This window comes from Phacochoerus africanus, chromosome 6 (genome assembly GCF_016906955.1).
Source record: "Phacochoerus africanus isolate WHEZ1 chromosome 6, ROS_Pafr_v1, whole genome shotgun sequence".
Classification (NCBI taxonomy): Eukaryota; Metazoa; Chordata; class Mammalia; order Artiodactyla; family Suidae; genus Phacochoerus; species Phacochoerus africanus.
Window position 1 is genome coordinate 19,588,963 of NC_062549.1, and position 26,196 is coordinate 19,615,158.

Here is a 26,196-nt window from a genome sequence, read left to right on the forward strand (position 1 = left end):
GAGAGAGACTAGGGATTGAATCCGCGTCCTCGTGGTTACTAGTTGGGTTCATTACCTCTGAGCCATGATGGGAACTCGTGGACTGCCTGTTTCTTAATGTGTGCATATTTCCCCTTTACACTGTACATTTAACAAAGCCATTTGTAGGCATATCAAACTTCTGAACTTATCAAACGTCATATTTTGCTTGTATCTCCCTCTTTCTCTTGGATACCTTAGAAACCTATAGTTCTCTGTAAAGCAGAGGTCACCCGCTAGTTCATCATGGGCCATAACTGGCCCATAGACAAGTTTGTCATGAAATACATCAACTTTTAAATCATTCATGCTTAAAGATTGAGTTTTTACTTACAAGTTCAGATTTCAGCTTCCCCTTAAAAAAAAAAAAAAAAAAGTCCTATGATCTGGGAACACTAAGTGCACATTTTTGCCTATTAGGAGTAGGTTGTACGTTAAGGAATGGCTGCTGCCTTCGGTGTGGCCCTGTACCCTTCTGTCACCATAGGCCTGCCCCACTTCCTTGTTTATGAATCATTCAGGAAAGGAATATAATTTCACGGTTGAGAGCATGAGCTGCTAGGCAGAGTGCCTGGCTGCAAAAGCCCATGCTACTAACTTCCAAACTATGTATCTTTGGTAAGTTTCTTTATCTTCAGGTGCCACAATAGTCTACATTTCAAGTAGCGCTAAGAATGCATACCTGATGGTGAAGTCACTCTCCTTTTTTGGGAGGGGGGAGGCACACATCACGAGCTTGTTAACCACCCCCTCTCTGGGCCTCAGTTTCCTCAGCTGTAATATGGGCATAATGACAGTGACTTCCTCCTAGGGGCTTCAATAAGCCCGAAATAAGGTTGTACCCAGAGTGCTGAGCTCATCCTCATGCTGAACGGGAGCTCAGTAAATGCAAACTCCTGCAATTTTGGCTTTTGAATTACTAGGCATGCATCAGTCTCCAGCCTGCACAGGCAGCCCCGAGGATACAGCAGCTATTCGATGCTCTTATCTGCTAATTTCATTATATTTTTCATTTCTATGTTTGTTTCAGTTGATGGACACTTGCTTATGGCTTCCATTTTCCTGCTTCTTTGCACAGCTAGTAATTTTCGACTGGATGGTGGACGTTTTAAATGTTGTATCGTTAGCTAGATGTTCTTTGCCTTTAAGCAGTGTTTGGGTTTGCGTGTGTGTGTGTGTGTGTGTGTGTGTGTGTATGTGTGTGTGTGGTGACAGGTAGTTTTGTTATTTGTGGATGGATCTGATACTTTTCAGGCTTATGGTTAAGTCTTGCTAGAGTGGGTCTAGAGTAGTCTTTACTCTGCTTTAGTCCTTACAACTTAAATATGACCCTTCTGGAGGCTCTACTGAGTGCCCTAGTCATTTTCAAAGTGTGGTCCCTTGGACTAGCAACTGGGCACCATCTTATTAGTAATGCCAAAATCTCAGGCTCACTCTAGGCCTACTGAATCAGCAACTCTGGGGTTGGGTTGGAGCCCGGATTTTTGTGTGGGTTTATTTGTTTTTGCTTTTTTTTCTTTTTAGGGCTGCATCTGCAGCATACGGAAGTTCCCAGGCTAGGGGTCAAATTGGAGCTGCAGCTGCAAGCCTACACCACAGCCACAGCAACGCCAGATCTGAGCCAAGTCTGTGACCTATGCCACAGCTCACAGCAATGCCAGATCCTTAACCCAATGAGTGAGGTCAGGGATCGAACCTGTGTCCTCATGGATACTAGCCAGGTTCGTTACTGCTGAGCCACAACAGGGACTACTTGTGTTTTAATAAGTACTCAGACACATGCTAATGTCTGAGAATCACTGTATAAGAGCAGTCCTTCTCAGTGCATTTTCTGATTCAGTAGTCTGGATAATGTCCGAAGTTATAAATTTTTGACAAGCTCCTAGGTACTGGTATTGCTGCTAAACCTCTGACCTCAATTTGAATAACTAAGGCCCTAGAAAGCTTACTTTCAAGCCAAGGAGTATGATTTCAATGGTACAGGAATATTTCTTTTTAACGTGAGTGTGTAATGGAGCTTCCCTGTGGCTCAGCTGGCTAAGGATTGGCTCCCCGGTTGACTGTTGCGGTGCAGGTTTGATTCCTGGCCTGGGAATGCTGGAAAAAAAAAAAAGAGTAATTGCGTAATAATAAGCAGACCCATTCCCATTCTGTAATTTCTATATTGAGGCTACAAAGAGGAGCCTTACTCAATATGTTTCCCATAAAAAAATATGTATTTTAGGTGGAAATAGTGTAAGAATTTCTTTTAATTTCTAAATCCATGTGTGAGAAAAACATTAGAACTAGGCAGAAGGATAAAATGGCATTTGCTGAAAAGAATTTTATATACTAGACACTGCCTAATTCTTTAAATCCTAACACTAACCGTAGGAGGTCAGTATCATCATTTTTACTTTTTATATTTCCTATTTTAATCTCACCAACAAAACTCAGATTAAATTACTTGTGGCATGCTATCCAGCTAATCACGGGCAAAGTCTCAACTTCAATCAATCAATCAATCAATCAATCAATCTGGGTCTGTCCAATTCAAATCTTGATCCTACAGTGTTTGTGTTTGTTGTTTTGCTTCAGTATTTTAGTCTGAGTACAGTTTCTATATACTGGATTACCATGATTAATATAACAAATCTAAGGTTAACATGCGTTCCAAGCAAAGCCACCTGACAGAGGGCATGTGTTACTAGGAGTTCAGTACAGCCAATTTTAAGCAAGAACCTCTGTATCAAGCGTCCATTACCCAAGAGTCATGCACTAACACAGGTATTGTGTCATTTTCTTTATATTAACTAGCAAAACAATACTTGCATTTTACTTAGAGAGAGGAGGTTAATCTTGGTAGGTAAAGGGAAGAGTTTGAAAGGATTGGCAGGAATTATAGCTATGTATACTGTAGTTCAAGTTAGATCACCTCTGTTTCAAAGTCAGGGCACGATGGTTGGGAAATTGGAGTGTTTAGTGAGGGCTGCAGGGGGCCAGATGGGTTTACACAGTGGAATTGTGCTGCTCTCTCTCCCTCTCTCTCTCCCTCCCTCTGTCTCCTGCCTTCTCCCTCCCTCTCTATCTCTCTCCCCGTCTCTCTGTGTTTTGTTCAAAACACAGGCAAGAGAAGCTGTTCTCTGCAGTAATTACTCTGTAGCCTGAAGCATGAGATTTGATCATTAATAGCTTACCTTGGATCAGAAAACACATGATTATTAGTTAAAAGGTTATCCATCTTAAAAAAAAAAAAAAAAAGCGAAACCAGAACTATGCCCTATAGTTTTGGTCATTACATACTGAATTTTATACCTTGGTAACTGCCACTGGAAAGACTCTCTCCCTTTCTAAACATTATTCAAACTAAGACTTTGTAGCTAAGAATCTTTTTTAAATCTGGTGTCCTAAATCTCCAGTATGAATGGCCGTAGGTGAAGGATGTCCTGAGTAAATGATTCCCTCAAGTTTTTTTTTTTTTTATAAAAACGGAGGCGAAGGAGAAGGGAGGGAGGGAAGAAGGGAAGGAGGGAGAGGGGAGAAAAGAGAAAGGGAGAAAGGGGAAAGGGAGAGAAAGGAAGGAAGGAAGAGGGAGGGGAGGAGGAGAGAGAGAGAGGGAGGGGGACCAGAAGTAAGGACCGATTTTCAGGACTGACCATAAAATCGCTTCTTCTTGTGTCTTTCGTCTTTCTCTCCTCGGCTTCGTAATAGTCTTCCTTCTTCCTTTTCTTTCTTTCTCCTACTTCCTTCCTTTCTTGTCTTCTTTCTCTTCTTCCATTCCTTCCTTCCTCTTCCTTTCCTTCCTTCTTCTTCATTCTCTTCCTTTTTCCGTTCTCCCACACTACACAAATACCAATCTTTATCCCAAAAGTAGCAAAATTTACCTGAGGATAAAAGGTAGACTAGACGGCCACTGGGAGACCTCATAACCTTGTGATTCTGTAACTATATCCTTGGACCAAATCTACTCCTAGGCTTGATTTTACTGTCTACATTCAGTCTGTAAGAGATAACTGGGTCTAATTGGATCCTCAGGCTTTAATCAAAACAGAAGGCATTAATATCTCATCATGAAGTTCTTTATGACTCAATTTAGAAAAATAAAGCCACTTTTTAAATAAACACTCATCGTAGGAGCTGGGAGAAACAGTGTCTAAAGATGTCTCCTGTTAAGGCTTAAGACAGTAATGCATGATTCCAAAAAACTCAAAAGAGGCCCAAGTAATCCAATAGAAATCAGGGTAGTGATCACCCTTGGGGGAAAGTGACCTGAGAAAAAATAAGGGGCTGTCTGTTTGCTGTTAATGCACTGTTTTTTGAACTGGGACTTGACTTCTTGGTGTTCATTTTGTGAAAATTCGTCAAATTACAGATTCATGACTTAGGTCTTTTCTGTAGGTATGCTATTCATAAACAAAACACATGTTAAATATGCTCTGGGGAGATTGATGGAGGACATTCTATTTTTCTTTCACAGGCTCCCTCTCCTGTTGTTGCCAAAAAAGTATCGTTATTTTATAATTTAAAAATTAAATTAATCAGAAAGTCAAAAAAAAAAAAAAAGGGGGGGGGGGAGGTGGTATAAGAAGGACCAGCAGGCCTTGGATTGGAGAACAATGTTATAGGTGCTTGGAAACAGGAATAAATTGGGTTCTACCCGGGTGGTGTTTGGCTGATCAGGTCTTGGGGAGGACAGAGTGGAGATGGGATGCTGGAGCATAAGTAGCCTGGAGCTGGGCACAAACCAAAGAGGAAACAGGTTAAACCCGTGAGCAGTCAGGAATCAGGAGACTGCAGACAGCCACAGGCAGAGTAATATAGGACTCCATAGTCTGGGTGGGCAGGTAGTCATAAACTGAGACTGCCATGGGGATGGAAAACCAGGCACCAGAAACTTGGCAAGCTCTGTGAGCACGGGCATCGGTAACTACACACCTCAATAACAGGGGCCAAGCCCTGTTTATGATGTCGTTGGAAAGGCATGAGCCCAAAGAATCTGACCTCAGATCCCTCCCTGACCATACCCTGTGACCCTGAACTTCTAGCCCAGTGTCCTGATGCCTGGTACAGAGAAAGAAGAGATGAATCATGCCGGAACCCAGTTTTTATGTGCAGAGTAGGGATTGTACCTGTTTCACAGGGTTGCTATAAGAACAAGATGAATGTAGGAAAGGTATCAGGAAATACCTTACATGCCTGGAACAGATGCTCCATAAATTCCAGTTCCTCTTTCTTCTGTTCAGTAATGATCTTCCATATCTGCTTTCTGCTGGGGCGGGTGACAAAAAATGATAACAGGTAAAGGCAAGTGGTTCACGTGGAGTGAAAGGGAAGTGAAAAGCAAGAAAGAATGATTAATACTGATCCAAGGATGGGAATTTGCTTGGTTTGGGGGATATATTTAAATTGTTGGTACCTTTCAGAAGCAACTTCCAGCTGGACATTCCTGTTAGAACAGGATTATAAAATGTTTTCTATTTTGAACTAAAATAACCTCCTGCTTAAAAAAAAATCCTGGTCAGTTTCTGTTTGTGGTCCCTTGACTTTATTTTGTCAATGAAGTTTCCTTTAGGAGGGGATGACAGTCTGGTGGGAAGTGCATCTATATACATATGCAATGGACAGGATGCAGAGACAGAGGAATTGTCTTGAAGATGTGTTTGCAAAGCAAGTATACTGTCTTTACAATGTGTTGTGGCTTGGTTTTTCTGCTTTTTATTTTTTCCCCTTTCTTCCTTCCTTCTCCTTTCTTTCTTTCTCTCTCTCTCTCTTTCCTTCCTTCCTTCCTTCTTTCCTTCCTTCCCTCCTTCCCTCCCTCCCTCCCTCCTTCCTTCCTTCCTTCTTTTTTTCTTTTCTTTTCTTTTTTTTTTTTTGTCTTTTTAGGGCCGCAGGTGCAGCATATGGAAGTTCCCAGCCTGGGGTCAAATCAGAGCTGCAGCTGCCGACGTACACCACAGTCACAGCAAGGCTAGATCCTAGCTGAATCTGTGACCTATACCACAGCTCATGGCAACTCAGATCCTTTAACCCACTGAGTGAGGCCAGGGATAGACCCTGTGTCCCCATGGATACTAGCTGTGTTTGTTATGGCTGAGCCACTATGGGAACTCCCTGGGTGGGTTTTAAAGGGGTGGTTGAGGAAGATAACTTTCCACTACAAAAGTTGTTCTAATAAATTCTGATAATGCTATTCCCTTGAACCCTCAGTGATCCCACGGCCCCTCCTCCACACAGTAGTGCCCAAGGATAAAACCCAGACTCCTTAACATGACAGATAAACCTTCATGATCTACCTTTATCATGCATTGGTCACTTCTCCACCCCTCCCGCACTAGCCAGAAGCTAAACTAAACCAAACCATTTAAATAAGGTCCCAATAGTATCCCGTGTTCTCACTGCATCTTTATAAGTGGTATTCACCCTACCTGTTATATTTTTCTTCCTGCACCCAGTTTATCTTTATTTTTTTTGTCTTTTTTTTGTTGTTGTTGTTGTTGTTGTTGTTGTTGTTGCTATTTCTTGGGCTGCTCCCGCGGCATATGGAGGTTCCCAGGCTAGGGGTCCAATCGGAGCTGTAGCCACCGGCCTACGCCAGAGCCACAGCAACGCGGGATCCGAGCCTACACCACAGCTCACGGCAACGCCGGATCGTTAACCCACTGAGCAAGGGCAGGGACCGAACCCGCCACCTCATGGTTCCTAGTGGGATTCGTCAACCACTGCTCCACGACGGGAACTCCCCACTTTATCTTTAAACTTCTACTTGTGCTTTACATCCTGGTTTGGAAGTCACTTCTTCCAGGAAGTCTTCCCTGAATCATCTAAGTCTAGGCCAACTGTCCTTTTCACCATGTGCATCTACAGGACCCATACTTAGTAATACTGAAGCAGAAAAAAAAAAAAATCACACCGTGTAGAAATTACCTAATTACTAACCTTTTTCTCCCACACAACTGTGGATGTTTAAGGGACAAGAACTCCCTGGTCAGCTCCATAGCATGAGCATCTGAAAGATAGTAGATCTCCAATAAATATTTGTTACATACATAAAAGAATGAACTGAGTTTGAACAAAAAGTTTCCCAATAACCACAAAAATAACCCAAAGCAATTTTGGTGGTAATAAAGCACATACTGAAATATCAATGACTTTTGAATAGAACTAATTTAAAGTTGTGCAGATGCCAAAGATAGCCTTTACCCCGGAGCTGGTTTTTCCATCTTCCATCTTGTCCTCCTCTGATCGTTTTTCTCTACATGACAAATAGAAAGAAGTTCCTAAAACATAGAACTGACCAAGTTCTTTTCCTGCTTTCAGCCTTTCGATGGTTGACTTCTAATTCTCATAGGATTAAGTCTACTTAACATAATTTAAAGGTCCTCTGTAAGCTAACCCCTGCGCACTCTCACATCTCATCTTTTACCTCCTTTCCCACCATATCAATACTCTATGCTCAAGTCAGGTAATACCTTTTTTAGGTCTTTAGATATGCCATGTTCTCTGCCTTCACACCAGCTGAACCGGTGGCCTTGGCAGTACCTGTCCTTGCTTTTCATTTGGCTGATCTCAGTTTAGGTTGTCATATTCTCCCAAATCTCTTTGCTGAGCCCCTGAGACTGAATCTTCATTTGTCCTATAGCCACAACCTCTGAACGGCTTTTTTTCTGCAATTAATTGCCTTTCAGTCCCTGTACAATATGCTGAATAATGTCCCCAAAGATGCCCAGGTCCTAATGTCTTGAACATGTGTGACTGTGGCCTTACATGGTGAAAGACTTTACAGATGTTTAATTCGGAATCTTGAGGTGGGGAGAGTATTCTGGATTATCCAGAGGATTCTAAATGCGATCATTAGCATCCTTTTAAGAAGGAGGCAGAAGGAGATTTAACAAACAGAAGAAGAAGGCAGGTGATTACTGAAGCAAGATGAGGTACAGCTGGCTTTGAAGATAGAGGAAGAAGTCCATGAGCCAAGGATATAAGTACTGTACTCTTGAAGCTGAAAAAGGCAAGAAATATATTCCTGTCCAGAGTCTCCAGTCAGAGCTGGACCCTATCTACACCTTGATTTTGCCCAGTGACATGGATTTTGGACTTCTGACCTTCAGAACTCTAAGAGAATAAATATGAGTTTTGTTTACTGGGGTTATGCTAATTTTTTGCAGTAGCCATAAGAAACTAAAACACTCCAAATCCACTTCCTGCCAAGTCCTCTGGTCTCCATGAGAAGAGATTTTTCTTGAACGCTCCTGGCCTCTTGTTCAACCCTTATCTTTGAGTTTGGTCCATGAGTAGAACTCATGAACTCTTTTCTGCCCTACACTCTTCATGTTCCTTTTCCTCTTAAGACATTATTTTTCTGCCTCACTACCACAATCAACAGCTTTGTGAGGACAGGGCTCATGTTTGTCTTGTTAATCTTGGCATCTTTAACCCTTTGCCTGGGGCCATACTATTGTAATGAGTTCTATAAAATTACCCATGTTGGACCATTGACAATCGCATGTGATTCAACCTAAGAGATTCTTAATAAAGATGTGTTGAATACATACTAAATGAGATTTTCAGTCTCAGGGGCTGGTGCTGAGCCCCACTGCCTCCTCTTGCAGTTCCCTAATCGGGGAAGCTAGAAAGATCACGTGGATAAGGGAGTTCCACCACTAGAAGCCACTTCTCCTGTGACTTCTTGCTCTGTAACTATTAAAGCAACAACCAGTTACTGAACATGAGCAAATCCAGAGCCCTAAGACAAAGATCTGGAGTCTGGTCTTTGTCATATAAAGTGTTTTGCAGGAATTAGCTCATTAATCCTGGCAGCAGCCTTGCAAATCAACGCTGTTTTATTCTCACTTTATAGACAAGGAAATTGAGACAAGAGTTGAAGTAGCTTGCCCAGGGTCATGTTTCTTGCTAGTGACAGTGCAGGGACTCAGTATGACTCCAAACCTTACCCTCCACTGTCTTTGAGAAGCACATGTTGTGGCAGAAGCATTAGCAGCACAAGGTGACATATGAGAAACATGTGTGTGACTTTCCTTTCCTCAGTGGGTGACTCTGGGACACAGAACGCTAGGGAGGGTTAATATCTTGAAGTTCATGAAAGGATTATCTACCACATCTGAGCAGAGTGAACCCCGTTCTTTGTGGAAAAGACACAGGTCTGCTGATAACTCTTTCTCCTGCAATGCAATAAATCATGTTTTCTGCAAGCATTGAAGCTAATATTTCTTGCCAGAAAATGGACATTTTATAAGACCTGTAAGTTTAAACAGTTTAGAAAGGCCACAGGAAACAAGAGGCAAAGAGAATGGGTCTGTCTGAAGATAAAGTAACTGTATACAAAGCTTCTTGGAGTCCTAATACATTATTAGAGTACATCTAAGGATTTAAACTATTATTGTGCCAACATCGAGTTCAGGATATTTTCCCCCTCAGATTTATTAAGGTATAACTGACAAATGAAACTGCATATACTTAAGGTATGCAATGTGATGATTTGATATACGTGTAATTGTGAAATGACTACCACAATCAAATTAATTAAAACATCCATCACTTCACACTCTCACCTTTTTTACTTTTGTTGTGACAACACCTAAGATCGACTATCTTAGCAAATCTCAAGTGTAGAGTATTATTAACTCTAGTTTTCATGCTATACATTAGATCCCTAGAGCTTCTTCACTGTATAACTGTTAATCTGTATCCTCTGACCAACACCTCTTCATTTCCCCCACCTTCAGCCCCTGGCAACTACCATTCTAGCTTTTGTTTCCATGACTTTGACTTTTTAGATTCCACAAGTGACGCTGCACAGTGTTTGTCTTTCTTTGTCTTATGATAAATACATTTTGACTTATGATAAATAAGTTTTCCTATTTTTACATTATAATTTCTTGAGCTCTATCATTTCGCAAAATCAAACAAGGTTTCGCAAAAATATGCCTGGTGGGTTTTGAACAGTAGCAGTGGTAGATGTAGCCCTGTCTTACTTGCAACTTGAATGCGCTGATTGAGAACTCAGGGCTTTTGTTCTAAGGCTGTTGTTCTAGTCTCATGAGACTGAAAACTTGACACCAGTACATTTCTCCTTGTAAACATTTGAAGACAGAAATGCCTAAGATGTTTTCCTACAGTGTATTTAGTTAGGTTTCTAAACATCAAGAGACAACGTTTACAAGGCAAACGAATGATGCCACAGGTAAGGGAATCTGTGTCTCATCTCCTGCTGTGTGCTTTCTCACGGAGTAATTTCCTTTTTCTTTTTGAGGGAAGCACTGATGTTTAGACTCTCATTGCAATACTCACTTGCCATTCCCTTCCTTATCATTCCAGAAATGAGACAGGGGTGAAGGGCACTCAGGACCCATGTTTACTATATGCGTAACTGTGCAAGTGGAATTTCTGATTCAATTTTGTCAAGCACAGTATTTGCTGAAAGTCAGCTCTTTACAAGACACATTGAGAGCCACTACACATGGCAAAAGCTGTTGATTGATGGCTATTCCACCTCTGCTAGATCACATCAAAAGTAGAAAGGACAGGCTGTGAACATTTATACCTGGAGGTTGGGATTGTGAATGGAGGTATGCTTCTCTGGACCTGAGTTCATGCTCAGGAATTCACTCGAATGAGTGAGTTGGTAAATATTTATTGTGTAACTGTTCTGTGCCTATCTCGAGACACAAGTGCCACATACTTAATTCAGTGGGCATGCAATGTGTATTTATAGAATTTCTATCATATACCAGGCACTGGTGAGCATAGGGAAGTCAGTTCACAGGAATGGAGTCTGCTTCAAAAAATGCATATGACAACCAGTGCAGAAAGATGTGACAACAAAATAAAGTCAACAAAGAAGCAGATACCAGACTATAGAGGCTTGGTCAATTCGATGTTCAACACTGGTTATTTTCTTTTTTTTTCTTTTCTTTTTTTTGTCTTTTTGCTATTTCTTGGGCCGCTCCTGCGGCATATGGAGATTCCCAGGCTAGGGGTCCAATCGGAGCTGTAGCCACAGGCCTACGCCAGAGCCACAGCAACAGCGGGATCCGAGCCACGTCTGCAACCTACACCACAGCTCACGGCAACGCCGGATCATTAACCCACTGAGCAAGGGCAGGGACCGAACCTGCAACCTCATGGTTCCTAGTCGGATTCGTTAACCACTGCGCCACGACGGGAACTCCAACACTGGTTATTTTCATTTGCTTCTCCAAACTCTGTTTCTCCCTTCACCCTGCTCTGCCTCCAGGAGGCAGGTCTGTAATTGCTCCTTGATGGCCTTCCTTTCCCTTCATGCTGTGGTTGGAGTAGAAGATTGAAGAAAGGAGCACAAAGAGGTTAAGATACTTATCCCCATCTTCTGCCCTGGGAGGTTACTGCAGGCTGGCTGAGCAAAAATTGCACAGTTTCTATCAGGTGATGATTTAAAGTTCTAATTTCTAAATTCCAGTAACTACTCTCTGATCGAGCTTAATTAGGCCTTAGGGTTCAGCTGACTGTTACAAGCTGTGAGATACTGTGGTATCTCTGGGCTTTCCCTCGCCCTACTGACATCTATAAATGTTTCTTTCTTCCTCTATTCATAGATGTCTCCCTGTGAGCCTCTGACACCCAAGATGGTACAGTCCCTGAATTACCAGGTGAGGCAGAGCCTTCTGCTGACCTACAGTGAACCATTGTTGGGTTAAGCCTCTGAAGTTTGGAGGTTAATTTGCAGCATAGCAGTGCTTCATACAGCTGAAGCAGAGTGTGAAGGTCTTAAATACCATCCAAATCTACAGGATTAGAAAAGACCATCCGGAACGGTGTGGTTTTCTCTAAAATAAAAGAATACATTTGGTAAAGGTATGAAGTGTGTAACTAGGCTGCATGCTTGAAGGATAGCTGGAATTTGACAATACAGGGTGGCTAAAAAAAGATGCCCTTCTTAAATTGCTCTGGGAAGAGCTGGGCATAGGAAGGCACCCAGCACCTAATGTCTTCTTTTGGCCCCTCCTGGGGGTGGGGTGGGGTGGGGGAGTCTACCCCAGACATGCTGAGGGGCCCTGGCCCTGACAGACTCCTGAATATGAACACAAAACTGTGTGGGAAACATGCTTATCTTCCTTTTCTATTGTTTTCCTTCAGTGGAGAGTTGAAGCTCGCTAGAATATAAAGCAGTTTAATTCAAACAGAGGAGTTAAACTTTTGCCAGAAATCTGGCTTAAGGCACTTTAATCCGCATGGATATTTATACAAATCCACAAACTATTAAGCAAACCCATCAGGCTTTGAATCACCTTAGGCAGGAGCTGTTATTTGTATTTAGTTTCGTCTTCAGGGCAGTGATCAGACCCTAACATCAAGACTCAAGGACCATTTTTAATGAATGAGTAAATTTATGACTAAAAGAATAAGAACAGAGAAGAGTAAACTAGGGTAGCTCTCTTTGTATTTCTGTGTACTTTTATTTTTAAGTAAATGTACAAGAATGTTTCCAGGTAAACGAGTGTTTTTCCTTAATGTAATCACCTTGGGGATGGGGTGAGTAGAGGGCAAAGACGTTTCAGCAATGCTACTGCTGTTTGTATATCCCTTTCAGGGTCAGCCACACATTCTCTTAAGTCCTTTGGGGAAGGATTTCCTTTTTGTGAAATTGCTAAAAGTTATACAGAATCACCTTTTGTATGGAAGGTGAATGATCAAAGTAGGTAGTACAATAGGTATATTTTACATATATGTTTATGCATGCACTCATAAATACACACACATATATAAACAATGTGTGATTACAAAGTTAACAAGGTAACTTTTTTTTCCTGATGACACTCAGATAGGCTTGGAAATCATCAAAGTATGGCAATTCTGAACAATGACAGCTTGAAAAAATGAGCATATAGTTTCCCAAGGTGGTTTTCTGAAGAATAACAATCTTTTGAATCTTGAGTTTCTACCCTGATAGTTGAATAAATGGTACTGCACAGGGCCTGATATTTGGTAAACATTCAATACAAACTAGTTGAATGAAATGAAAGTATAATTTCTTATAATTATACCTCAGCTTTCCCCTCCCTCCCTCCTTTTCCCTCTCGCTTCCTTCTTTCCTTTCTTCCTGCCTCGGCCCACTGACTTTAACCGGCTTTTCACAAATGATCTCTTTCTTGCTTCATGGCTTTCTTTTACTAATGATTACTTTCCAGTTAGAGTTACATTGTACCTGGTGTTTTCTTTCCCCTTGAAACAGTCCCCGACGCCCCCTTTCCTTGGTAACCAGTCTTTATTCCAGAGAAAAGTTCATGGAACATAAGCCCAAAGACCACCAGAAACCATCACCAGCCCACCTGAGGCCAGCCTTGATGACTTTGAAATGATCTATGGGGGGAAAGAATGTAGACACCTGAGTCTTTATCAATAACCCTGTTTTTTGGGGTTTTTTTGTTTGTTTTGTTTTTTTGTCTTTTTGCCTTTTCTTGGGCTGCTCCTGCAGCACATGGAGGTTCCCAGGCTAGAGGTGGAAATCGGAACCTGTAGCCGCCGGCCTACACCAGAGCCACAGCAACGCGGGATCCAAGCCGTGTCTACAACCTACAGCACAGCTCATGGCAACGCCGGATCCTTAGCCCACTGAGCAAGGCCAGGGATCAAATCCGCAACCTCATGGCTCCTAGCCGGATTCGTTAACCACTGAGCCACAATGGGAACTCCGATAACTCTGTTTTTTGAGCTAAACCTATAGACCCCTTGCTATTCCAGCTCAAGGGAGGACACGGTTTTGAGGGCATCAGCCTGCTTTGCCTGGCAGAGCAACAAAGCTGTTCTTTCTGCTTCACCCAAAACTCTGACTCTGTGACTTAATTGGCACTGGCATACAGAGGCTGGGTTTCGGCTACACACTACCTTCCATCCTTTCGTCTTTCCTTCCCTCCCTCCTCCTTGAGCTTTTGCACAATTCATGGCACCCTCTCATTGTTGGTCTGGGGAAGATGCTACTTTTAAAAATATTATGTTAACATTTTCCCATTATTTTTGATCTCCATTACTGGTTCCTCCCTGCTCTGCTTGGTACCTTTTCAAATACACTGGCTTATGTTTTCAGATATATAGGTGTCTATAAAATGCATAATGTTGTTTGGTGAGATACATTTTTTTCTTCTATTTTTCACTCCACATTATGTTTTTCAACATATTTTCATGTTGCTGGATATGTCTCTAGGGCATTACTTTTAACTGTTGCGTGGTATACCCTTGCATCTGATGATGGATACTCACGTTGCCTTCAACTCCCTGCTACAATTAATATCCTTGTCATGTTTTCTTATGGAACTATGGATGACTTTTGTCTCTGGGGAGGGTGCCGACAAATGAAATTGCAAATGCAATTCCTCTGTGTTGTCAGATTTCTCTTCAAAGAAGCTATAAAACAATGTACTCTTATAAGTAGTGCCTAAGAGTCCCTGTTTCTTTTCTCCAGGTCTACAGCTTCACTTGGAATTATCCAACTTTCTCATTGTCACCAACCCAGTGGACATAAAGTAGTTCCCATTGTTATTTTAAGTTGCATCACTCATCCTATAGGTGAACTGAAGTATCTCTTTATATGCTTATGGTCCCTTTGGGGATCCTCTTCTGAATTGCTTATTCCTATTTTTGCCTCCTCCTCACCCCTGCATGGTTCCATGCCTATCACCTTGTTGATCTGGCAGAGTCCCATATACAATCTAAGGTTTTTTTCTCATAATCTAGATCTACATCTATTCTTTTCTAAGTAATTCATATTCTGTGACCTGTTCTTTTCTAGATTATTCAGTTTGAGATAAATGATGCTAATTAACAACATATTAGGAGAGTTTTAATGAATCAAGGCCATAGTCTCATCTCTCTTAATATTTGTTCCCAATAAAGGTATGCTCTAGGGAACTTCTGCCATTGACAGAGACTTCTTTCTTTTGAGCACTTTATTATTTTTTTATATTAAAGTATAGTTGATTTACAATGTTGTGCCAATTTCCACTGCACAGCAAAGTAACTCAGTCATATATATATATATATATATTTTTTTTTTTTTCCACGATGGTCTATTCTGGGAGATTGGAAATAGTTCTCCATGCTATACAACAGCACCTCATTGCCCATGTATTCTAAAGGTAATAATTTGCATCCACCAACCCCAAACTCTCAGTCCATCCCACCCCCTTCCCCTCCACCTTGGCAACCACAAGTCTGCTCTCTATGTGACACAGACCTCTTTCTGATCTGTTCCTCACTGACTTCTGTTTTATGACTAAGGATGCCATGAAAGCTACTAACAAACTTAGAATTGTCTAGGAGGTGAATCCTTCAGTCCTAAAGACTGAAGGTTAAAATGCTAAATAAATCACCATATCTAAAGCAAATAATCACAATGCTTTTGGAGTTTATTGTGTCTGTTCACATGCTTTTTTTTTTACTTAGCACCATATATTAAAACCTTTGCATTTTACTTCAGAGTAATATTATATCTGAGGAGACTGGTAATACAAAAAGAAATTTCTTCCGAGGGTGCATCATCCTTGTCTCCTGAGTAGGCAAAGAATTAAAGATTAACCTGATTGCAACAAAAGACCTAGATCATTTTTAGATAAGTAATTATGGGAATATTTCATGACAAGTAACCATCAGTGCAGTAGCAGCTCTTTATACTGATTTCCTTCTTATTTTTATGTTTTTTTAAACAGCCAGCAGATTGTTCTAAATTCAGTAACTTTGGCTGCATATATCAGTGCTCATGAAGAATGAACTTAGCAATTTAGTTAACATAGAAAAGATGCGGACCCAACAGGGGGCTTCTTAGACTGAAATACCAGTCCCATGTTGTCTGGCTTCTAATTCAGTCTTTGGATTTTACCTTTCACAATCACGTACTAAGAAAATATATGCACTACCTCAAAGTTGAGAGTTACGTTTTATCAGATGGACAAAACTGTGGACTTAAGCCCTCGAGGCAGCTTCTCAAGGAACCCTGAGAAAAATGCTCGGAGGAGGCGAGGGGGGAGCTAGGATATACAGGAGTTTTGCAACAAAGGGCAGGTAGTAGAAACAAACGATTACTGTTAATAATGGAAAACTAGATACCTCAAGTTAAGGAATTTAGCACTTGTCTCCATATGGGAAGATGCAAAAGTCTGGGCTCACTGAAATCATTCCTTTGACGTGCACCTCAGCTGTCTGGAGCCAGTATCTTGTGTTTTTGCATCCTGAGTTTCCTCAGGGCTCACCTTAGGAAGTGGCTGAGATATGATGGCTGCTAGATGGCAGGTATTCTTTGTTTCCTTTCTGAGTTCCCTCAGGGCTCACCAGCTTACCCTTGGAGGTGGCTGCAATCTCTGGCGATGGTGACATCTTTTCTTTACTGATATGGCAAGTTCTATTTTATTTCTCACAATCTTCTTATACATTTCCAATTGAACTGGACACCTCACTGTTCTTCAAAAGCCCCAGTACATTCTTATGTTTATGCCCCTGGTCCTGTAACATCCCCTTCTGGGATTCCCACTCCTTCCTTTGGAAATCCTCTCCATCCTTGAGGGGTCAAAAAGCTGTCCAGGTGCCAGTCCTCCACGATATCATCTCACTACTATTCCCAGACGTGACCGCCCTCTTCTGTTAAATCCCATGGCATTTAAGACATGCCTCTCACATGGCGCTTTTTAAATGGTCTCTTTCCTGGAATTCTGCCTCTTGGAGTATTTGCATTTGTTCACAGACTAGAGTTTAAACTCCACAAGGGCAGAGCTTGTTGGGTCTTATTGGTCTCTGGTACCAGCAATACCTGACTTGGAGCCTCTCATGAAATAGGAGTTCAAATAATAATTACTGAATATTAAACAATTTCCAGATCAATGAACAGTGAAAAGTATTGCACAGAGAATGGGGAAGAAACTGCTTCATATTTCCAGTGGACCAGGATGACTGGCAGTAAAATCATTGAAGCCTGGGAAAGAGACAGGCTTCTCGGTCTACTTTCCTGCCCCACATTTTGAAGGTTGTCTTCCTTGACCAGGTGCCTCAACCACTTCATTTCCTCATTTGTATAATTGTGTCAATAATATGACTCACCCAAATAGTCTCATCGAGGATTAAATAAGATAATTTAATAATGTGAACATAAAGTCAAAGTTTTCCCAAATGTCCCTCTATTCATTATATGTTCGTTCAGTAAGTATTATTTTGGTTAGGGTTTAGACTATAACTAAGATGATATTGGCTGTAGATGGCATCTTGCCTGACTAAATGATAGCCAGAGATGGAAAATATGTAATAAAAAACATTGGAAGGTAAAATGAAAACCTAGTCAGTGTAATTTGAGTTCTTTGTTAAAATAGAATGTCTTCAAGTTCAAGAATAAAATTAGGAAATGGTCTCATATCAGAGCCATTTCTTTGCATATTACTGTTTAATTGAGCAGTATTTTTCCATCTAAGAGTCTTTTAATAACCAAATGGACTCTTTAGATTTGGTTGGAATTCTAGGTTTGGCAATTAGGTAGGGAAAAACTTTCTGATTTCATCCCAATTTTCCAGACCACGCCTTTTTCCAATTTTATCCTAAATTAACTATATACTTGAACATACATGGAGTACAGTGTCAAGAGCAAGTTAATTCTATTAGGTGTTAGTGCTCAGATCAGCAAGCACATTCCCAGAATTATTTCCTAGTTTTCTGCCAAGTATATAAGAGGAGAACAGGGGAAAAGAGAAAAACAAGACTTAATCACCAACTTACAGGTTCAGCATAGGAACGTGGAGAAATGGGATACAGATTTGAGCTCCAGAGCCAAGCAGATAGACCCAAATCCTGCCTTGATCAATCACTGGTTGCATGTATCTTTCAGCCTTTTACTTATTTTTATTTTTTGTCTTCTTAGGGCTGCATGTGTGGCATGTGGAAGTTCCCAGTCTAGGGGTCGAATCAGAGCTGTAGCTGCCAGCCTACAGCCATAGCCACAGCTGCACCAGACATGAGCTGCATCTGCGACCTACACCATAGCACAAGGCAGCACCAGATCCTTAACCCACTGAGCAGGGCCAGGGATCGAACCCACGTCCTCATGGATACTAATTGTGTTCATTACCACTGAGCCACAATGGGAACTCCATGTCTTCCAGGTTTTTAGATGCTTCCTTTGTCTACAACATGGAAGTGATATTAGTCGGCTACCTTATAAATCTGTTGTTTGAATAGACTATGATCCAGTTGGTACTTACATCACAAAATAATCTTGATAATTAAAATTTTTGAGCTCAGAAATGCATCAAAGTGCATTCACAGCACTGCGAGTTTGAGGGAAGAGATCTGTCTTTGCACCCTTGGTGTCAAGACCTATACATAGTAGTGAGTATTCAATGTAGTCAGATGGAAAGAAGAATTTAAACCATAATCTGTGGATACAGAGTGTCTCACCTATCATCTTTCATACTCTGTATGTATAGTCATCTCTTAGCAATTCTTATTTGGAATATAATAACATTTGATAAAGAACCCAAGATCCAGGAATCCTGCAAGAGCTGGCTAACACCTCCATGGATTCAAGAAGGCATTATGCCAAAGGGATATTCTAGGAAAAATACCATTGTTTATTTTTAAAGACTTTCCACCAAATCCCAATAGAGTCTTATCATACAATGCCGTGAGAAAGCCTTTAGCATGGGCTGTAGTCAGCAGGACAGCTGGTCTGCTTGGCTTCATTTCTCTAGGTCTACACCCTAATCTCAGCTTTCCATCTTAATGTTGTGATGATGAGTAAAACAGATCCCAAAGAAAAGAAAGGAAAGCAATGATTTATTCATATTTCTTGTACTAATAATCCAGCAATATGGCCTAGTTGTTCTTGGACTTGATCCCTGTAAAGCAACAAATCTTTTGTAGGGTAGATGTGCAAAGGTGAGCCCTGAACACGAAATGCTACTTCCTTGTAACTGTCATCATGAATTGAATATGCATTTTCCCCTTTCCAACTGAATATATTGTAGGTCTTCAATTCAGCTTAGTCCTTACTAGTTTTGAAGCAGTTATACTATCCCTCAGTATTAATTTGTTTATCTGGGAATGGAGATCTAGGTTGTTTGGGGGGGAGGAATAAAAGATTATAGAAGACATTTTTGGAGCTTAGCCGGTGCTTGAAAAGTGTTAATTCTCCTATGAAAACTTTTTCAGATAATGTCCTCTTCCTATAGTCACCTTAAGCTTAAGAAAATTTTGATATAAAACAAAAGGCAGGGGTTAATGGGGCATATAGGAAAACCAGAAGATCTCAAGATAATATACCAACTGGATATCTACTCTAGTGAACACTCGTTGCCTTTTCTGTCCAGTCATCCTTCCTTCCTTCTGGAAATTGTTTCTCCATCCTTATTCCCGCCTGGGAAATGGCATTTCTCTTGTTTGAGCCATCTAGTTTAGATGGGAGCTGCCATTCCCAGCCACACAGAATGCCCAACGTGAAATAATAAATTGTGAGCGACATCACTCACAGACTTGCGCTGACTGGTCTAGGAAAGAACCCTTCACTCAGACTGGACCAACTAGAGGTCTTTCCCCTGATTTTTCGATTTGGGCAAAGAGACAGTGGGAGTCAGTCATTTTCTGGTGATGATAATAGAAGACCGAAGATGGAGTTGCTGCCAGATTCTATGTTTCCTGCTGGTGGGAAAAACTTTCCTAAGAAAATGAAGCCAACAAGTGAATAAATGATGTATAGTACATTCTGGAGACCTCAGAATTTCTATTCCCCATTGGTCCCTGGGCCATATTTGCTCTTTTGGTGGTTGTAAGTCTTCCAAAAAATTTTCCTTTTTGGACTTAACTAGTCATTTTTTTGGCTTGCTGTCATTTTCTACCAGAAATAAACCTGACTTAGGGAATTCTTTTTTAAAAATCAAGACTACATAAAACTTCACTCCAGGGCCAGTAGGTCTAAGAATCTTCCCAGCCAGGAGATCCTGAGGTGCTGCCCTTGCCTGAGTCCAAGAAGAACTAAATTGCAACGGATCCAAGACTGGGGCAAAGGAGAAGTTGGGGACTTAGAGAAGAAGTGAATCTTCTAAAGTTATGATCCTGATCACAGAGTAAACAAGGAAAATATCAAACATACACAACAAACAAAGGGAGTCCAAAGCCAGAGTCTATGCCTGGACATAATCATAATAGGGGTCGTATCTATTCTATGAAGGCTGATGTTCAGGTACTGAGACAAAGAGGCCAGTCCTCCAATTAAAGGGTGACTGTGACTCCACTTGCAGAAGCACAGAGGGCTTGCTGGTAAATGGATAATATGGATATGGACAGAATGTTATCCCACCTAAGTCAATAATTTCAATAGGAGACTATTCAAATAATAGATTTTTAGTTCCTCATTTGTATTGTCTCTTGAATCAATACACGTACTTCTAGACCATGACAGAGGCTCCTAAGTCAAGGAAAAAATTCTAGTGAAGTAATATTCCCGCTTTTAGAATATTAGGCATATGTAAAAATCTAAATTTACAAGACCATCATTTTCCTACACTGAAGGGGTTATTTTACTCTCCAAAAATTTACCACAGCCTTTCTCTAGCCTAAATAAAAAATTTCAGAGCTCCCGTTGTGGTGCAGCGGAAACAAATCTGACTAGTATCCATGAGGCTGCGGGTTCAGTCCCTGGCCCTCGCTCAGTGGGTTGGGGATCCGACGCTGCCACGAGCTGTGTTGTAGGTTGCAGATGCAGCTTGGCTCCCATGTTACAGTGGTTGTGGTGTAGGGCGGCAGCTGTACCTAGCTCCAATTTGACCTGAGCCTGGGAACTTCCATATGTTGCTGATGTGGCCCTAAAAACAAACAAACAAACAAACAGATAAATAAATAAATAATTTCTTTCCAATATAGTAACATATGATCCAGTTTGTATGTAACATTCTTGGATATATATCTCTTACAATGAAGAAAGACAAACCTATAAGAACAATAAATTGCCTGCCTGATATATTTAATCTTGCAAGCTTTAGCCTGTTATAGATGATGTAAGAATTCAAAGGTTAGACACAACTCATCTCATTGCAGATAAGTTAAATATACTTCACCTTTTGAACAGGTCTCAGACTCATTCATACCTACAATCAAGAGGAAAAGGTTGTGGCATATTTAGATGGTTCTTTAGAACACAACCTCCAAGGTCAAAGATTCATTAATACTATGGTAAGGACTATGGTATGGAAAATAGTAACCACCATCTCTTAGATGAGTGCCTTTTAGAATGGAATGTACTTTTCCATTGATAATCTTACTTGAACCTTACTGCAATCCTTTGAAGCAGGTTTATAGCCTTTTAAAGGATGATAAAATTGAGACTAGAAGATTAAATGTCGTGCCCAAGATTACACATGGAGGTAGTACATGGAAGAGCCAGCATCCATATCTGTTCTTCTTTTTTATAAATTATAGTTGACATACAATTTGTGTTTGTTGCAAGTGTACAACATAGTGATTTGACGTTTAAATGTATTATGATGCCATGATAAGTCTAATAGTCACCTGTCCCCTACAAATTTTTTCAGTATTATCTACCACATTCTCTAAGTTGCACATTACATCCTGTGACTTAGGAATTTTATAACTAGAAGATTGTACCTCTTGATCCCCTTTGCATATTTCGCCAAACTCCCCAAACCCCTCCCCCTGGCAATCATCAATTTGTTTTCTAAGAGTCTGTTGTCATTTTGTTTTGTTTCAATTGCTTTGTTTCTTGTGACTATTTAGCTTTCCAGTACCACACAGCTGCTGTATAGCAGAATACCTTATCTGCCCTTGAATGAGCTGTCTGAGATACCTTACAAATGACAGTAACAACTTCCTCTGAAGGCAGATTCCTGGTTTCTAAACGTGATACTGCATAATTGGCCCAGGACAGAATGTCTTGTGAATTGTTCAGAAATTAAAGGCCAAAATCAAAATCAGGGAGTTTCTCAATTACCTGGCATCAAATTTTCTTGACTCTGATTCTGCTGTCAAATAACAGATAGACATGCCCCAGTTTCTAACTGGTAAATTAACCACTACTGTTTGTCAGTGTTAAACTGATTTAGCAAAATATATCCTTCAATCAGTGGAAGTATGCTAAAGTAGAGGAAAACTTTTGGTTTTTAATTTTGTATGAATAAGTTGAAGAATAAGGTGTAACAATTTAATTTGTATTTAAATATTTGAATATTTTATTACATTTTAGAGGTTTTATTACACTTTCAGAGGTTTATATATTAACCATGAATATCTATTTTTGTGAATCTGAGAGATACATAGCCATTTTTACAGCAATGTGTTTGCATTATTGGACAAATCCAAGGCTAAAAATTCATTAGAGTGAATGGATAGTCACAAGAGATAATGAGACTGCTTTGTTTAACTGATGGATAGATTTGGGAAAGAACAAAATACTATACCCATGGTAGAACTAAAATGCTTTTTGGGATTAATAAGAAGTATTAAGGAAATTTAAAATGTGCTTATAATTTCAGTCAAGAAAAACATTGGCAAAGAGAAAAAAAAATAGTTGATTAGCCGGGCTGCTTAATAACCAGCTAGAAGAAAATGATTCTTCTCTAGTCAATCAGTTATACCATATCACTTCTTTTTTCCAAATTAGAAATTTTAATTATGTATTAAAACACTCTTTGCATCAGAAAAGGAATATCATTAGGCTTAACATTTTCTCATTATGGTTCTATATACACATTTACAAGTTTAAAAAAAAAAGGCAGCCGTTAGTCACTTCACACTAGAGAATTTTGAGGGGCAGAACATTAAGTAGCCATCATTAATCTTTAAAATTTGTGATAACTCAATCATATTAATGATAGTGACATTCAGAGACTCCCTTAGTGGAAATGTTCAACCTTCTGCTGATTTGAATTTGTGAAAAGATAAAGGCCTATCTGAATAATACTGTTGCAATAGCTGCTTCCATCTTAAAATCATTTTCTGGTAATTTTGCCTGCTGTGGTCTTTTTCTTCAGTCTAAGTATGTATGCATAGGACATATGATTTATTACTTCATTTAAATTTGTTATTTACAGGACAAACCTTGCAGCAAAGATTTCATGCTTGGAAAAGTCCGTTCGAATAACCATTTTGCTTAATTTACAGTGTTGCAATATGCAGTCAGTTTTTCAACTAAATGCTATATTAACAGTATAATTATTTCCATATGGACTTCATTCAGTAGGAAAAGCCAGACCTTCCATGTATTGAATCAGACACTTTGTCTATGTCACATAATTAAGTCAATAAAACATCATACCTGTGCATGCTTGAGGTATAGGTATTCGTAAAAAATTCTTCTCAGACATTTGGCACATATTCACAGCATTAAGGAAACTGTCTCTTCAGAGAAACCAACCAGTTTTGGCACTTTGTCCTGTCTAGAGTGAGATATTTATGGGTTAGAATCCAAATGTTATTGAAGTTGCCTGGCTACCATGTCTCAAGAGAGGGAGAAGCTGAGAATTTTGACAGCAATTGGCTACTAAGCAAATTACCAGGGCCTTTCTCAACAGCTGGGTGGTAGGGAGTTTTCCATTTTCACCTACCATGTCTCTTTCTCTCTCTCTCTCATTTTTTTCTTTTTAGGGCACCTGCAGCATAGGGAAGTTCCCTGGCTAGGGGTCAAATTTAAGCTGTAGGCCCTAGCCTACACCACATACACAGCAACACAGGATCTGAGCCACACAGGCAACCTACACCATAGCTCACAGCAATGCCAGATCCTTAATCCACTGAGTGGGGCCTGGGATCGAACCCACATCCTCATGGAACCTAGTTGGGTTCAATACTGCTGGGCCACAATGGGAACTCCTCATGTCTCTTTTTAATAAAACTGACTGTGGACAAATGCTAAGGTGAATAGTCCTCTACTGCTTCCGAATCACATCAAGTTTGAGGAGCTTTCATGAACTGGGAAAGAGTTAAAAAGTCAGTGAACAAATATTTTTGAGCCCTGATTATATGCCCAGGCTATGATCCAGGGGAACATAATGCCTGGGGAGTAGTGATGGTGAAGAAGAACTTCCCTGAGGAGGAGACTGTTAATCTGAGGAAGGAAGAGTGTGTTGGTCCCAAAAAGAGCAGAAGCCTGGTAGGCGGAGCAACTGTGTGATGACTCAAGGAAAAGGGTTTTGTGTGTTCAAGGGTCTCTAGAAAGCTTAACTGGGCCAAAAAGAAGACTATGGTATGAGAGGAACAAGAAGTAAGTCTAGGCTAATTCTTACTAGGTCTTAAAAGAGTATTAAGAAGTTTGGGATTTATCCTAAGGACAATAGAAAATTAATAAAGGGCCCTAGTTGAGGAACTTTGTGACTCATAATTAGGGTTTTCAAGAGATTCTACTACTAGGAGGATAATGGATCAAAGGTGACAGGAGAGAGGCAATATTAGATGTAGGAGACCAATTATAAGACTATTGTGTATTGATTGTATTATTCCAGACAAATATGATGGAGACATATACCAAGGTGGTGCCACCAGAGAAGGAAGGGAGGAGATGGAACCATGGGGACTTTTAGATGTAGAATTAGCGGGACTGGGTGACTGGATGTGCAATTTGATAAAGAGACAGTGGGGGTCAAGGATGAACACATGTTCTCAGGAATGCCCACGAGAAACAGAGGAGGATCAGGGATTCTTCCCTGGGAAAGTAGAGTTCTGGGTGCTGTAAGAAATCCAAATGGGAAGGCTGAATGGGCAGTTAAATCTAGATGTTGTGAACTTGGACATAGCTTTAGGCTGGAGATACACATAGTAATGGAAGATTTGAGAATGTTAGGGCTTGTTCAGGAGGCGAGCAGACAAAGACTACTGGACAGAGGCCCGAGAAACTCCAATTCCCTATTGCTGTTTGGAGGAGCGTGACCCCAAACTGGAAACTAGTGTGATCAGAGAAATACAAGAAAAAAAATCAAAAACAAGAGGAAGGCCAAACGAAATGACTGTTTCAAGAAAAACCAAAACCAAAACCTCTCTGTTGAATGAGGCTAAGACATAACAATGAAATGAAGACTGAAAAAATATACTTTAGTAATATTTACTTTTAAAAGTGTACTTGTTAGTAATGTTTAAATTAATAGTGATTTGGTGAGAACTATTTTAGTGAAATTGTAAAAGAAGGTTAAATAAGGAATGAAAAGGGAGAAACCACAGGAAATGATTATAAACAAACCTGTGAAATTTTGGTGCGGAAAGGAAAAGCATTAGGGTAGTAATTGGAAGAGGTAGTTAGTCTTGAAGGAGGAATACATACATAATACATGCATGCATGCATACATATCTGCTACATACATGTAAAGAACAGGTGCACATATTTGACTGATGATGGAGAAGAAAGATAACTAAACATGCTAGGTTCCTAAGCAGGTCATTAAAATGATGAAAAGAGAAAACTTTGAGTATTTTTGTAGATTTCAAGACTGGACGTTGAGACCAATTTCATCTGAAGGCTTCTGTTTTCCTGAGAATTTGGAGGGTTACTTGAGGTGAGCTGCTGAGAGGGAATGTGGGTAAGGAGACATGAAGTTTTTGAGGAAGATAGAAAAATGATTATTGTGAGGAAGCATGCACAATGACTATCATGATAAGGTAGTTCTTTCAATCCATTCTAAGGGCTCAGTGAGAATGCTGAGCACATATTCATAGTGATGTCAATTTACCCAATAATGGGAGTTTCCCCAGCTGTTCTTATCAGTGTAAGAAATATGGATAGCTGGATTCTTGGCAATTGGTTGGTTATCTACCAGGGAGAAGCAATGAAAGGACAAAAGAGCAAGGGATACTATATGATCAAAATGAATAGGAATAAAATTAAAGAAAGAAGGTGACACCAGGAAAGGTGGAGTCCTTGATTTATTTCCCTTCAGAAAACACACACACACACACACACACACACACACACACACACACACACTCTATCTTATTTATTCTATATTACTTGTCTTCTATACGTACTTCCGTGTGATATGAAATAGACACAAGAAAACTTAAAAAAACCCCAAATCTAGGATTTACCAAATATCTCTCTTCATATCCACTCACTAACCGGAAGAATCAGCACTTCCCTTACATGCCTGGTTCTTTCCAATCAAATCCGCTTAAGTCCCCCTATAAGCAGACACCAATCCCAAACCAATGCTGTAGTGGCAGCTATTGTATGTACTTCTT

The 26,196-nt window shown here is 40.3% G+C and overlaps 1 long non-coding RNA gene across 1 annotated transcript; it reads right to left on the bottom strand.

Moving 5' to 3' along the window:
* Positions 1-4,567: 4,567 nt before the first annotated feature.
* LOC125128764 (uncharacterized) lies at positions 4,568-23,399 on the bottom strand. Its single transcript, XR_007135309.1, has 3 exons — positions 23,288-23,399; positions 6,934-7,003; positions 4,568-5,263 (listed from the first exon to the last, which is right to left on the bottom strand). It is a non-coding gene; the product is annotated as an uncharacterized LOC125128764 (long non-coding RNA).
* Between the last annotated feature and the right edge of the window lie 2,797 nt (positions 23,400-26,196).